We start from the raw sequence: 15,862 nt of genomic DNA on the forward strand, positions 1-15,862 counted from the left end.
ATCTACCCCATCTCAGATAGTGAATGGGTGTCCCCTCTTGTGTTGGTTCCCAAGAAGAATGGGAAGTGGAGGATCTGTGTAGATTACCGTGAGCTAAACAAGGCTACCAAGAAAGACCATTTCCCTCTACCTTTCATAGATCAAGTGTTGGATGGACTGGCAGGAAAGAAGTTCTTCTCTTTCCTGGATGGGTTTAGCGGGTACAATCAAATCCAAATCAGCCCGGAAGACCAAGATAAGACCACCTTCACTTGTCCTTGGGGTACCTTTGCCTACCGAGTCCTTCCCTTTGGGCTATGCAATGCTCCTGCTACTTTTCAGAGAGCTGTCTTGAGCATCTTCTCGGAGTTGGTCCATGATGGAGTGGAAATATACATGGATGACTTTACTCCTTATGGGGCCAACTTCCAGGAAGCATTGTCCAACTTGGGAAAGGTCCTAACCAAGTGCATCGAGATGAACTTGTCCCTTAGCCCCGAGAAATGTGAATTCCTAATGACTGAAGGGACTGTGCTAGGCCATACCATTTCTTCCCAAGGATTGCAGGTGGATCCCAACAAAATTGCTCTCATCAAGAGGGTTCCACCTCCTCAAAAAGTAAGGGATGTCCGGAGTTTCTTGGGATTAGCAGGATACTACCGGAGATTCATTAAGGACTTCAGCAAGTTAGCCTCACCATTGTTTGGTCTGTTGGCAAAAGATGTGGAGTTTCAGTGGACTGACGATTATCAGAGGAGTTTGAATGAGTTAAAGGACAAGTTGGTGTCAGCACCAATCTTGAGAGGTCCAAACTAGGCCCTACCTTTCCACATCCACACTGATGCCTCGAACAAAGCCATAGGCGCAGCCTTAGGACAAGTTGAGCAAAAACTTCCATATGCCATTTACTTCGTTAGCAAAAACTTGTCCAAAGCGGAGCTGAATTACACTGTAACCGAGAAGGAATTCTTAGCTGTGGTCCATGCACTGAACAAGTTCCGGCATTATATTACTGGTTACCAGACTTTTGTACATACTGACCATGCTGCTATTAGATATTTGATGAATAAACCAGATGTGAATGCTCGTATTATTAGATGGTTACTTTTATTGCAGCAGTTTGATCTAACCATTGTTGATAAACCAGGGAGAGAAAATGTTGTTGCTGACTTCTTGTCTAGATTGGATTTGTCTGCAGATGAAGATGGGACGGTGGATGACCAGATGCCTGATGAGCATCTGTTTGCTATCTCAGTACTCTCTCCATGGTTTGCTGATATAGCAAACTACCTTGTTTCATCTCAGTTTCCTCCGCACCTCTCTTCAAAAGAGAAGAGAAAAATCATCAGAAAGAGTGCCTCATTTACATGGATTGGGGGCAATCTGTTCAAGCTTGGCCCCGATCAGATCTTAAGGCGTTGTGTAAGGGAAGAGGAAGTCTTTGACATCCTCCTCACCTGTCATGATGGGCCTTGTGGAGGACATTTTGCAGCAAAGAGAACTGCCTTCAAGATCCTGCAGGCAGGCTACTATTGGCCCACACTTCATTAAGATGTCAGAAGATATGTCAGCCAGTGTGACCAATGCCAAAGAATGGGGAAACCGACCCAAAGGGATGAGATGCCTCTCCAACCTCAAGTGACTCTTGAGCCATTTGAGAAGTGGGGCATGGACTTTGTGGGTAAAATCAATCCCTCTTCGAGGCAAAGGTCCTACATCATTGTGTGCACTGACTACCTGACGAAGTGGGCAGAGACCAAAGCAATCAAAGCAGCAACAGAAGAAAAAGTGGCCGAGTTCCTAAGAGAGAACATCTTCTATAAGTTTGGCTATCCAAGAGAGCTGGTCACCGATCAAGGGAGCCAGTTCACCTCCCACCTGGTTGAAGATCTCCTATCTCATCACAAGATCAAGCATAGAACCTCCACTCCCTATCATCCTCAAGCAAATGGGCAGGCGGAAGTCACCAATAGAGCATTAGAAGGGATCTTGACTAAAGTGGTGAGCAACAACAGAAAGGACTGGGCAGATCGCCTGGTTGAAGCCACATGGGCTTACAACACCACTTGGAAGACCACCACCGGATTCACACCTTATGAGCTGGTCTATGGGAAGAAAGCTTTGCTGTCCATTGAGTTTGAGTATAACACCTTGAGGATGGCAGCTCAGCTGGACCTAGATCTCAGCCATGCACAACAAGAAAGGTTGTTGCAGCTGAATGGACTGGATGAGCACCGCATGCAGGCCCTCCTTCACTCAGAAGTGGTTCAAATTCAGAGGAAGGTGTGGCATGACCAACATCTCCATGACAAGCAATTTCAGCCGGGAGATTGGGCTTTGTTGTATGATTCCAGATACAAAGATTTCAAGGGGAAGTTGAGAACCAGATGGCTAGGACCATATTCAGTGGAAAAGTGTCATGACAATGGATCCGTCCTCATTCGAACCATTGATGAGGAAGCCATTCCCATGCTTGTCAATGGGCATCGATTGAAGATCTACAGGAAGCCTCCCTCAAGACAAGAGTTCATCAAAACAATGGAGAAGGCAGTATTGGTCATAGAGAAGGGTCCTGCCCCTGCTTTGGGCACATCCTGAAGCATCTAAAAAAAAAAAAAAAAAAAAAAAAAAAAAACAAATAATAAAGATCCTTGGGTGAAAACCTCTCTGAGGCGCCCAAGGCAGGTGGTAGGGGTGAAAACCTCATTGAGGCGCCCCTGCTATCTTTCAAAAAAAAAGAAAAAGAAAAAGAAAAAAAGATAAAGATCCTTGAGTGAAAACCTCTCTGAGGCGCTTAAGGCAGGTGGTAGGGGTGAAAACCTCATTGAGGCGCCCCTGATATCTTTCAAAAAAAAAGAAAAAACAAAAAGAGAAAAAAAAACAAAATCAATAAGTCATTATGTGAAATTTGCATGCAGATTGCAGGTGTTCTATGGAGGAGAGGAAGCCTCTCAACTCAAAGCCAGAAGTCCTTATCATGCAGCCAGGACACCTCACCAGCACCTCCTCCAAGAATGCCTATGTTCTTCAAGGTATGTGCACTTTTATTATAAACTGAGTCTCCTACAGGAAGACACAGATTTTCTACAGGAAAGTGCGATTTTCTACAGGAAGGTGCAAATTTCTACAGGAAGAGCTGCCTGTCTACAGGAAGCTCTGTACTTCTACAGGAAACTTCCTGTAGAAGCTCAGAACGAGCCAGAATGCGTTTCATGAGCAGATCTGATGACTACAAGTTGGTGTGGACGCATGCAAGCCTCTTTTGGGCTCATGCACGACGCTGATACCTTGCTCCACCATCCTCGTCACCATGCAACTAAGATCCCTGCACCAGCAAACCAGATCAATGAGTTCTCGTGGAAAAATCAGTTGCCAAAGAAAAATGAACACCGAGAGCTCATACCATGTCCATGTCGAGCATTAGAAGCTTCGGGAGCGCGATTAGCAGGTCATCTCCATTATCAAGTAGCGTGCACCCAAGGAGGTGAGACTGTTACAAGGCCCCCGCGGGCATCCTGTAGCAGTCAAACCTGCAGGAGTGGATACCATTCATCGCCTAACCATCTGCAAACAAAACGCGGGCGCATGCAACCAGAGCGTCCACCACAGCGCCAGCATCCTGTAACCACGAGCCTCCGGGACTGTGTAAGCCACATGCAGCAGGTAGATCCGTCGTCCAAAAGACTGAAATCATGTGCAGACGCGCGCAGGTAAGTGTTCTAATCCTTCCTTCCATCAAATCGCATGAGTATTGCTTTGATTTGTTTGCATGGCGTAGAAATGAATGGTTGAGCGGCCGTAAGGCCAGTTGACTGGCCACGTCGGCTAATGAAGGGATAGTCAGATGATGGGGTGGCAGCCACGACAAAGGGAACACGCAGCACGCATGTGAAGATCAGTCCCGTCAACCGAGAAACGAGTTTAACCGAAAAGGGCGGCGGCGGATCTGTGGGAATGAATGTGGCAGCAAGTGAATGTGCAGGCGGATGATGGGTGACGTCACCCAACGGTCCGGCGGGGACAGCTCACCCTCCGCGCCACGAGCTGCGCCGATTCAAAATCTAATCGGCTAGATTGTGCGCGTATATCCATCCACCTCCATTTCAAAACTTGAGTAACTCTTCTGAATACCTCTGCATGTTGATACGCCAAGCTTTCGGCAGACTGAACACCAGTGAAGCGTACCTCAACCGTAGTCCAATTGCAGTCCTCCCCGAAGTTTGCACACTGCTCCTACAGGAACAGTTCCTACAGGAACAGTTCCTACAGGAACAGTTTCTACAGGAACGTAGTCCTACAGGACACAGTCTTCTACAGGAACGTGGGTGTTCACGAAAAAAGGTGGCCAAGTAACGAGGTAACACTGGACCTCTCATGCAAATTGCTCATTTAAGGTGGTAGGATTGTCAGTTTCTGTCAGGGTAAATGAGAAAGTAGACCAATTGCTGTCTGTGTGCCCATACTGCAATTCTACAGGATTGTTGCGTGGTTAGACTGTGTTGTAAAATTTTTGCGGGTTATACGCATTGTTCTGCACTCTGTCACCGAAACTAAACTCTCTTCCACCACCACCACCTCCGGTTAAGAAAATTGTGCATCATGCCGGGTGGATTTATCAGGGGAGAACCCACAGATTCCACCAGATTAAGGAGAAATCAAGCAGTATTAGATCTCTTTACCAGGGCACAATGGATGCCTTTTTGTGATAAGCTACAGGGCTACGATGATGAAGTAGCCGAGGAATTCTTGCAGGCATTGAAGCCTAAATCCCAGACACTGGCCACAGTAAGCTTCAGAGGTCTCAGCCTCCAACTCACCCCAGAGCATATAAGTCGCATCACAGAACTGCCCATGGGTCTGTCGTGGGATAAAGAAGAGCGGAAGCAGAGCCAGCAAGCAAAGAAGGAGTTCTTCCCACCTGAAGAATCATTCACAGAGGACAAAAATGGGGTGAAAAGGACAAGCCTGTTGCCACCATGGAACGAAGTCAGTTTGCAAATTATGAAATATATCACCTGTGAGGGTCATTACAGCATTGTATATGCGTATCACTTCAGGCTACTCAATGAACTAAGACACCAGATTGACCTCCCTGCAGCACAGAGGCTGAGCATTCCTTACTTTTTATTGCAGTCCTTGATGGAGTGATCTACAAAGCTCAAGGACGGAATCCCTGATCAGATAGCCCATCATGGGTTAATAAAATTACTTGTGGAGGATGCTCTCCACTCATATAAAGTCCCCCTCGCATGGGAATCATTTAGGAACTTAACAAGAGAAGGGGACATACAAATGTTGCTTGAGGAACCGGGATCCTCTAGCGGTGAAGAAGAAGAGCCCGTAGCCGAGAGTAAGAAAGGGAAAAGCCAAAAGGTCCCGACTCCAACACAGAAGAAAGAACGAAAGAAGAAGGAGGAGGGAAAGGATGACAGAGCAAAAGAGGACACCCCCATCCTGTCAGCAAGGGAAAAGAGGTTGAAAAGCAGGGCAGTCAAAACTGAGGTGGTCCCTGCCAGCCCAAGCACCTCGTCAGCTCCTGCAGTCAAAGCCAAAAGCAAAATCCATGCAGCCAAACAAGAAAAGGTGGTGAGAGTTGCATCTGCAGGAACGCAAAAACTGGCTTCTACAGGAAGCCCGAAAACACAAAAACTGGCTTCTACAGGAAGCCCGAAAACACAAACACAGGCTTCTACAGGAAGCCCGAAAACAAAGACCAAGGCTTCTACAGGAAGCCCGAAGATCAGTAAGGAGCAGGCTTCTATAGGAAGCCCAAGAGCAACGACCAAGGCTTCTACAGGAAGCCCGAAAATCGTTGGAGAACAGGCTTCTACAGGAGGCCCAAAAACGAAGACAAAGGCTTCTACAGGAAGCCCGAAAGTGCAACCACAGGCTTCTACAGGAAGCCCGAAGACAGAGACAGGGGCTTCTACAAGAAGCCCGAGATTGGAAAGAGGGGCTTCTACAAGAGGCCCGAAGGTCATTGAGAAACAGCCTCCTATAGAGAGTCTGAAGACAAAGAAAGAATCTTCTACGGGAGGCCCGGAAGCAGGCAAAGCAGGGTCTTCCACAGTAAGCCCGAAATCTAAAAAGGAGGGGCCCTCTACAAGCAGCTCCGAGAGAGCAAAACGCAAGAAAGAGAAGGCTGGCATTCTCGAAAAGGAGGCAGCAGCGGCACTGGCTGCCCTCAGCACACCTCCAAAACCGAAAGAGAAAAGGGAGAGGGAGGCCCCTCTACCACCTGAAGCCAGGAGAAGCAAGAGGATGACTGCGGTCAAGCCACAGCCTCCACCCAGCAGCCAAACCACTTCAGGGGATGTCCCTACTTCACCCAGTGCAAGGACCCCCTCTAAAACATCAGCCACCCCCGAAAAGGGGAGCCCAAAAATAACTTCCTGGACACGAAAAATAGGCCAGTCACCTTCCGAAGCCCGACTCAAGGAAATAGAAAAGGGGAAGGAAGCATCACCCTTGTCACCACCAGGAGCAGAGAAGGCAGGGCCGTCAAAAGCAGAAAAGAAAGAGCCTGTTCCGGTCCCGAGTCCCCGGCCAAGGACAAGGAGTAGGAGCAAGGTTGCTCAAGGATGAGCAAATGGTTCAGCTGGGGGGTGATGATGAGCCCCAATTTTGGTACAATTTGGGCTCATTTTGGCCTATTCTACTTGCTCAAACCATTCATTTTTTATTGCTTATGCATGCATTTCTTAGTTTATTCATGTTGTTTGTAGGAAGAAGGGTAGGCACTCTATCTACGTGACTGATGCATTATGATTCCAGGTTTTGGCATTAAAAGGGAGCAAAAGACAACGAAAAAGGAGACAAGGAGACAATGAGGTGGCACTGCTGGTTGTTAGGAGAGGATGTCGACGGTCTTAGGGACATTCCTCGTGATTCCCACCAAGAACTCCGAGCTCCAATCCATCTCCCCTCCGAGCTTAGAAGCAGCCAGCTGTTCTACAGGAACAGCAGTTATAAACTGCTCTACAGGAACAGCAGTTGTGACCATCCTACAGGATCAGCAGTTAAACTCTAGTTGGACAACCGAGCTCCTAAAATCAGGGACACTTGTTGGATCATCATTTTTGTATAAGTATAGAGGCCTTAGCCTTAGATAGGTTGTTGAAACTCTTGTATTGCTATTGTAATTTTGGAGCACAGCTCGGTTTTTGTTCCTTTTTGTAAGCCAATTTGGCATGACATCAGATTATGAATAAAGAAGGCAGATTCTGATCTAGTTCTGAGTTTTCTTAAGGAGACTATAGCTCTTAGGTTAGGGCCCAACCTGAGAGCCATAGATCCCCTCTGCTGTAGTGTTGTTTCCATTTCATTTCAGCACTTTGAGCTTTTCATTTGCACATGCAATTCGAATTACAGGTTGTTAAGTTGGTCTTTTTCATGAGTTAGATAGGAGTTGCTTATGGTGAATTTGTTTCCACTTGCTTAGTGTAGCAGAGGTTAGATATAATCGATTGGAGCTCCAACAAAACGGTTGTTAAGACTCACTGCCACCTCATCTGGGATTGGAGTGAAGTCCATGACTAACCACCAAAAATACGCATGTCTTTATTTCATGATTGCTGCAAACACAGTCACGTTATGTTAGATGCTTCCACATGATTCACACCTACACCACACTCCTTTACCACAGCTTCATGCACATTCTCCTTCGCGTTTTGGATTGCTGTTCATTGAATTTACAAGCATAGGTAGTTTAGGTTAATGCATTTTCGGTTTGGTGACAGTCATAAGCATTTGTTTCACTTACATTGCTTTCTCTCGTTCCATCACTTCGTCCTCCATCTTGATCACGCATGCAAACACATCTCTGATCCCTGCTCCGCTCTGCCATCTCCCAAAGTCTTTCACTCCTCACGTACTTCCATTCTCTAGCCCTTTCGTTGACATAGCCCTTTACCTTCCACCCTACTCCCTACACTCACTTCCCATCCTATTCTTCCACTTCTACAGCCATCACCAGCCTCATTCCTACCTTACACATCTCCCTCTACCATTTCATCACTCCTCCATCACGTCAAACACTCATGGTAGGTCATCCTGTAGTCATTTGTAGACATCCTGTAGAAACCAGAGTATCCTGTAGGATCCCCTGCAGCCATCCTGTAGGAGGCCACTCTCTCGGTTGCTGAGCATCCGAATGCGAGGAACCTCTGTGGATGGATGCTAAGGATCCCTAGGGACCTCTCCTAGCCTCCCCAACCTATCCCACGCTTTCCTTCCTTCTCCATCCCATCTGCACAACCAAACCCTAGTTAGCACAAAATCACAATCATTCCACAAACTTAAAGGAAAAAATACAAAAACATGTCTTTTATGATGCAAGCAGCTTAGATCCATGCATTTTCACTTATTAGAGGTAACAGCAGCATTGGTAGAGGTTTCATTCATATTCTTTGCATTGTAGAGGTTAGACTAGTTAAATTAGGGTTTCCTAGGTTTACATGCTTTGATTTGCTTTCAGTCCATTTTGTCAAGTAGAGTAGTTTTCCTTTGAGAATAGCTTTCGTCCATCAATTAGCAAGCTTCTTCTGAGAGCCTATAGAAGTTGGCTTGAGCCCTAGCAGACTTGTGCCAGCTGACCAAGTGACAACTGCGACAAGAGCTAGTACTTGTGCATATAGCACCGTCGCTTCCAAGTTTGTACGAACTACCGGGTTGATAAAATGAGAGACAGGAAGCCCCAGGAGTTGTAGCATTATTGCTACAATACTGGAGCTCACCAACGGTATCGTGACATGTGTATTCATTGTGTTTTACTCTGTGTGGGTACATGTATTGTGTGGTGTTGTACATCAGGTATAGACCTATGAGTTGTGTTATATATCGGGTGTATGTGTATGCATTTTGTGGCATCTCACTTTGTGTGTGGATGTATGTCTTGTGATGTACATTGTGTATGTATACGTGTTGTGTCATGACATCCACCAGATGTAGGAGTATGTATTGTATTGTGTTATGCACTAGGTGTAGGTGTATGTGTTGTATGTCAGGTGTGGATGCATGTATTGCATGGTGTTTTATGTCATGTGTGGATTTCACAGGTGTGATGTACACTACGTGTGTGTGCACACAGTTGAGGAGAAGGCACTGAGTGTTGTTGGGTGCGGAAATAGATTCGGTGTGTGTACAGAAAGAACAAAGGCAAAAGTAAGGATCAATTAAAGGATAAGTATCAGTATATTGTTTCAGTTTTACTATGCATGTGATTTATGATTCTGGTATATGATGACTATATGTGATCTATGATTTTGGTTTATGATGGTTACATGTGATTTATGATGTTGATCTATGATGGTTGTGTTTTGAGTTAACCATATGTGATATGTTTATACATGATGTTTTGATCAAACAATTAGTTTGACTTGTTGTGACAAGAAGTGAACAAAATTGCAAGTGTACCTTATTGACAAGCTACCAATGAGGTATGATGTGAATTTATTTCGATTTATTTTAAATATAATGGAAGTTATGTGCTTGGAACAGGAATGCATGAACATCACCTGTTGGGTGGTTGAAATTGACTACAAGAATTTGCAACAACAACAAAAGAAATTGAAACATGTAGTAGTACGCTGGTAAAGCATTTAGGAGTAGGGTCATTATGGGACACTGGTACCCAATAGTGTCCATTGATTTCCATGACCATGTTATGACCGGTATGATGGTTTTGAGGAAGGTATATGCCTTGATTTTTGTATCTTCTGATGCGAGGAAGCCTTTCCAAGGGATGGAATGCCCAAGATGGGGGTGCCAACAAAACTTGGAAGGTGAGAAAATGCATGGAAGGGGTGACTGAATTTCCCGAGGGACTATGTAGCAGAGAAGGAAAGGTTGGATTGGATTTTTTTCAATCGTTAGCATTGCCAGATGGAATTAGATGCACATTGGGAGTGTGCCCTAGAACAATGAGCTGGTAACTATTCGCTGAGAGGACAAGTGGCACAGGATTGTAGCGCTAGACATTGGATGCATATTTGACTTTGTAGTGGATTCTAGACTTCCTGGGAAGGAGGTGAATCCTGGTATTGCTTTGAGGGTGGAGGTGTGAGCCTCTGGTTTCCCTTGTTGCAGATGTAGGAATCATATCCTTTTATTTGCTGGTTGAGAAAATGTGTATATGTGTGTACTATTGTAAATATTGTATCGTGTTGAATTTATAAAGCTCCATAGACAATATGGTTATTTGGTGGTTGAAACAAATGTGTATGCATATGTGGTTATTATAAATACCGTAATGAGTTGTGTTATAATGCTCCACCAAACCGTATGTTTGTCATGTTTCAATAGTGGTCATTGTAAATACTACAATGAGTTGTGTTATAAATCTCCATGGGCAGTATGTTTTCTTTTCAGCGGTCTTGTTGGTTATAGGTGACATTGAACACCGAGGACAGTGTTCCCCTCAGGGGATGGTTCTGTAACAACCCTGGTGAAAATTCCATGTAAAAATATATAAATACCACAGATGATGGGACACGTATTCCAAGCTGAATGTTGGGCAGGACATCTTCGTGTGGGTGTTCATTTGGTTGCTTATGGCTAAGGAAATTGGCAAAGGAAATGGTTAAGGCTTTGGAAAGGCACGAGGCATTTATTCACATTTTATTTATGAAAATAAAGGAAATTAGGAGAAAAGGAATATGAAAGATCATTGGTTGCATGTGAGGAGGAAAATGAAGGAAAATAATGGAAATTGAAGAAAATAGAGGCTTCATTAATAAAAAGGCTTATGAGGATCAGTGGGAAAGCTTGATCAGTTCAGTTTTGGATCTCTCTCATTATTCTCTCTGTCTCTCTCACTATTGGAAACTTAGATTTTCTTGGAGCATTTTAACATTAGAGCAAGAAAGGCAAAGAAGGCAAGATGAAAAAAGATCAAGCAGGGAAAGGAAAGATCAAGCAGCTACAACAGACTTCATTGCAAGGTATTGACTTGCATGTGTATTTTCCCTACTAGATTTGGCATGCATGGGATTGCATGTGTTTATTTTCTACCATGGCATGGGTTTTTCCAGGTGTGACAATATTTTTAGTCTAGCCTTGACATTTCTTGATAGCATTGATGAGATGGGTTCTCTCATTTGGTTTATGTGGGATGGACATATTGGATTCGAAGCTGAGTGGGGTGGATATCTGAATGGAAAAACACACGGTCTGAGTGGTCCTTGAACCAGGCTGAGGATCATGAAGCCACTAGCCTAGTAACCCCTGAACTGAATTATGGATTGTGGTAAAGCTAGATTGTGTGTTTTGGTGGGCTGAGGAATCCTTGCTGTGAATGGAGGGATATATGGTAAAGCCAAGAGGTGGATTTTCTCTCCGTTGGGACTATTGGTCCCGGGATGGGATGCATGGTAAATCTTGGAGAGTATGTCTTGGTGTAGGGCCTAGTGATCCCTAGATCAGACTGCGGATGCATAGTAAAGCCTGAGATACTAGGAAGCACTCAAATTCCTGATGGTGTAGGCGAAGAACTCCAATGGAATCCATGTTGATTGGTGTTTTTTTGATGTGTTTTATGAGTCCCACATTCATGCTTGGAATATGGCACGGGGGGTGATTGGCTGAAGAGAGACTTGGCTCAGCCAATCTATGGTTGGGTGGAATGTTGTAGTCCCATCTCTGGTTGGTTCATTGCATTCATTAATGAGAAATTCATTCCTTTTATTTTCATGCGTAAATATATTGATGTATATGTGGATTTTTATGGTTGATATGTCTATTGTATTTTTGTTCCTATTATTCTAGTTATATGCACATTTTATGACAATAGTTATGTATGGCTCTTAACATGTTTTTACTTTTATATGAATGGATAATGTATCTATGACCTAATAGAGGATAATGAAACAATTAACATGAGGGAACAATGGTTCATAGCGATTCTTAGATAAGTATGAGATCCCTACACGTAATTCGGTTGTTTACACCTGTAGGTTACATGTTGATGATGTGTTTGACGAAATGTTTGGAATGGCTAGTAGGGGTCTGGTTCAACTTATTTCTTTTGCATCATTGTTTCCCTGTGCTTTTATTGATTTCAAGCTATCACTCCATTCTAGGCAGTGGCATGGGCTCTGGGTCTAAAAATGTGGCTTAAATCCCAGGGTCACTAGCACAGAACTGGAAACTTTGGTCTCTGGTCGCTGGCAGGCAAGCTTGTGAGAGCGACTTTGGGTTTATGGTCACTCCCTTGCTCATAGCATGAGAGCGACTATGGACTAAGAGATCCAGAACAACAGTGGTACTAGGGGCAGGTTGTCTGAGTGGCTGACTTGTCTCCTGAAGGTTTTGTTAATGATGTTGGATGACTATGTGTGATGTTCTGTTGATTCCACTTCCTTAAGGTCACATAGGAGGTCGAATCTGATCATAGTAGGCTCTCGTCTCATGTTTACCCCGGTTGGCATGGTTACTTGGGTGGATGTGGGAGGAGGGTGTTACACATACGTTAAGTTCTTGGTTTGCTAAGGTGTATATTGCAGTTCATGGTTGCTTGGTAATCCTTTATGTCTAGATTACCCTATTTTTCATTTATTTCTTTTTGTGTTAATAAAATTTATTTCCCAACGTGGAAGAACAAAATTCCCCTCCCCGTCATTTGTGTAGAATGAAAAATAAGCCCTCACTTCCTCCAAAGGCTACTCCTAACCATCGTCCTAGACATAGGAAAACACAAACTACCGAATTGGGAGCATCGGCAACTACTATTGGCCCTCCTCCTGATATCGATCAACCAGAACCATTTTTCCCTTTGAGTTTTGAACCCGAGAGTACATCTATTCTTGTTGGGGACATTGACACAATTGAAACAAAAGTCGCTGAAGCTTTGTTACCTGAGGTCATTGAATCTGATCTCCTAGAGTCAGTAACTTTGTTTTCTAAGGTTATTGAACCTAAGGAGCCTAAGCCATATTTACCTGAGTCTTTGGGACCTTCCTTCTCTCTTCCTTTGTCTCAAACAAAACCATATCTTGGGCCTGACGGTGAGCCTCTTCCATACGAATTTATAGGTATTGAAGAGATCCCATAGGAAGAGCCTTATCCTTCTATTCTCATTCATTGAGAAGGACTTCATTTTTATCAAACCAATCATCTTCTATCTCTTCAATCTCTAACAAAATATCCTTTACCCGATTATTTGGGCTTACTCGTAGATTTCTTATGGAAATATTCATTGAGATTTTTAACCATGACTGGAACTGATTCAAACTCCCAGCCTGTGTCCACCACTATGTACGAGGCATTAAGCATCGCATCCTCATCTATGTTTGTAACATCACCAGAAGCTCATTTATATGGCGTCCAATCTATCCCGCCTGGTTATCAATCATTATTTGGTACCTTTTCCAGTGTGGCTTCCAGTCGTTGGACCTCTCCCATGACATCCAATTCGAGAATAATGTTTGGTACTTCTCTTATGAATGCCACATAGTTTTCTCCTCTTCCTCCATATTTTCCTACAATAAAGTAGCAGGCTAGCCCTTATATCAGTGGGTAAATCTACCCTCAACAACCCAACCCTCTGTACGTTGGGTATCCTCCATCTAGATCGAAATTGCCTCCATTATCCCCTCCTCCCATGGCAGGGGGGAACCTGTTGTTGGTATACCTTTATATGGTAATCTGCCTAATTATAGTCCTCCTCATCCTAGAATGTATTCCAGTGTTTGGCAACCTACTTTACCCATACAACCAGGTTCATATTGGGACCAATTGTTGAATCCTAAAACTGTACCATCTTCATCGAAAATTCCTACCTATCCACCAATACCTAAAAAATCTCAAATACATGTGAGCCAACCTTTACAACCCATTCCAATGGTTTCGAGTTCTCCCCACATCCCTATTCGTCAACCTATACAAGGTCTCTCATCTTCTTAACTGCTTTCACAAGGTACTCCTCAAGTTTCAGTAGGTAAAATTCTTCAAAATTTGGCGCAGTATCAATCGAATCCGTACCAGGGGGAAATGCAAACCCATATCGAGCAACAATATGGATCAAATCAAGTGCCTTTTCAAAGCAAACAAATCAAAACCCAACCATTTCAGAAACTTTATCGCCATCCTGGGGCTAGGAAACAAACCCACTTGTATGTTGGTTATCAGAGCCCTCCATATTCTGGTAACCAGGTTTCTTATTATCAGAACCCTCCTTATGTAGGAATGCAAGTTCTTGTTTCCTAGGCTATCCATTCATATCTAGGTCATCCACATCCAAACTTTAATTGCCAGTTTCCTTTTGTGGGTACTCTTGAATTACCATATTTAACTCAACTTACTAACGACCCCATTGCTCATTCGCCATGGTTGCTGATTATTCCCATTAAGTTTCCTTCAAATATCCCAAAATTCAATGGGAATCCTAGAGAAGACCAATTGATGCTTGTTATGACGTATCATATGTGGTCTTCATGTAATTCACTTAATGATGATTCCATTAGACTTTGTCTTTTCCAACAAAATTTTACGGGTACTGCAGCTAAATGGTATAATGATTACCTAGAGCGTCATTTCACAACTTCCACACTTTAGCCACTACCTTCCTCACACATTTCCAGTTGCCCATCAGATATGAAATTGGAATGAAACTATTGACTAACTTTAAACAATCAGACTCTACACACATTTCAGATCACATTCATGAGTGGAGACATCGTCACTAGTTGGTCAAGATTTATGTTCCTGATTAGTTGTTAGTGGAATGATTTGTGAAGTATTTGTTAGATCCCATAATAGAAGATGTGGCCAAAGGTGGAGTCGTGACCAAAGATAAAGTTATTTCTCATGCACGGTATTTAGATTTGGTCGATATCCAATCAAGCATGCTCTATGATAAGATACCAAATGCTCCGAGACCTTCGAATACTATTCCTCCTCCACCTGGTAAAGAATCTCATGTTACCAATGGCATTATAGATTCTGTCAGTTCATAGTCAGCGAGTAAACTATCTGGTATTGCTCTTGCCACTCCTGCACAAAACCCTCCATCTCATCCTCCTGCGGCTTCTGCTTCTGAGATAAATGTTATCTCATTTGATAAAGGGAAGTCTCAACAACAACCTAAAAGCAAGAAGAAAGGTAAGGGTAAGAAAAATAAAGATTTCTTACCTCAAGATAAATAAACAAACTCGTCTTCCGATGAGAAACGAAAGCCTTTATACATGTGTTTGATTTGTAACGAGGATCAATTTACATGTGATTGTACGCACTGTGCTGAAGTGGATCATTTTCTTAAATCATCCACTTCTCCCACTGTGTTGATCGACCCATTTCCCAATCAGGAGACCCATATGGTTTCCCGGGATGCCTATTCCTCTAACACGGTTTTGATGATTTCCTCCTCAAAGCTTAAATATGATGTCTTGGTGGCCGCTTGAAATAAGGACTATGGTAATGTGAATCCACTAAATGTCAAGCTACTGATCAACCTGCCAGTTTGGCACCACCTTCATCTGGTCTTGTTCCACCACCAATTCCTACAGAATTGACTATCAAGCATCCTAAGGGTGTTATCCATAAGTTTAATTTCAACCCTCATTCGAGAGCCACTCAAAATTACAACGTAGTTGAAGACTTGGCTCAGTCCCCTTCGGCTATGTCGACTCTTGAGGTGTTGAAAAACTGCCCCACCCAAAAGAAGGCCTTATTGTTAGCTATTGGATGTGTCGATCAATTAGATTCCAACCTAGTGGTTTTCTCTCATGAAAACTATACCCCTCAACTTTCGAATCAGTTAGCTTTTATGATTCAGGTCATTTTCCATGGTCAGAACATTCATTGATCTATTGTGGATGAGGGAACCTTGACTTGTAACATGTCCTTGTCTCGCTAGAAGGTGATTGGTTTACCCCAAATGAGTCAATCA

Source organism: Pinus tabuliformis, chromosome Q (assembly GCF_031772625.1).
Source record: "Pinus tabuliformis cultivar Carrire ecotype Pingquan chromosome Q, CPIR1, whole genome shotgun sequence".
Classification (NCBI taxonomy): domain Eukaryota; kingdom Viridiplantae; phylum Streptophyta; class Pinopsida; order Pinales; family Pinaceae; genus Pinus; species Pinus tabuliformis.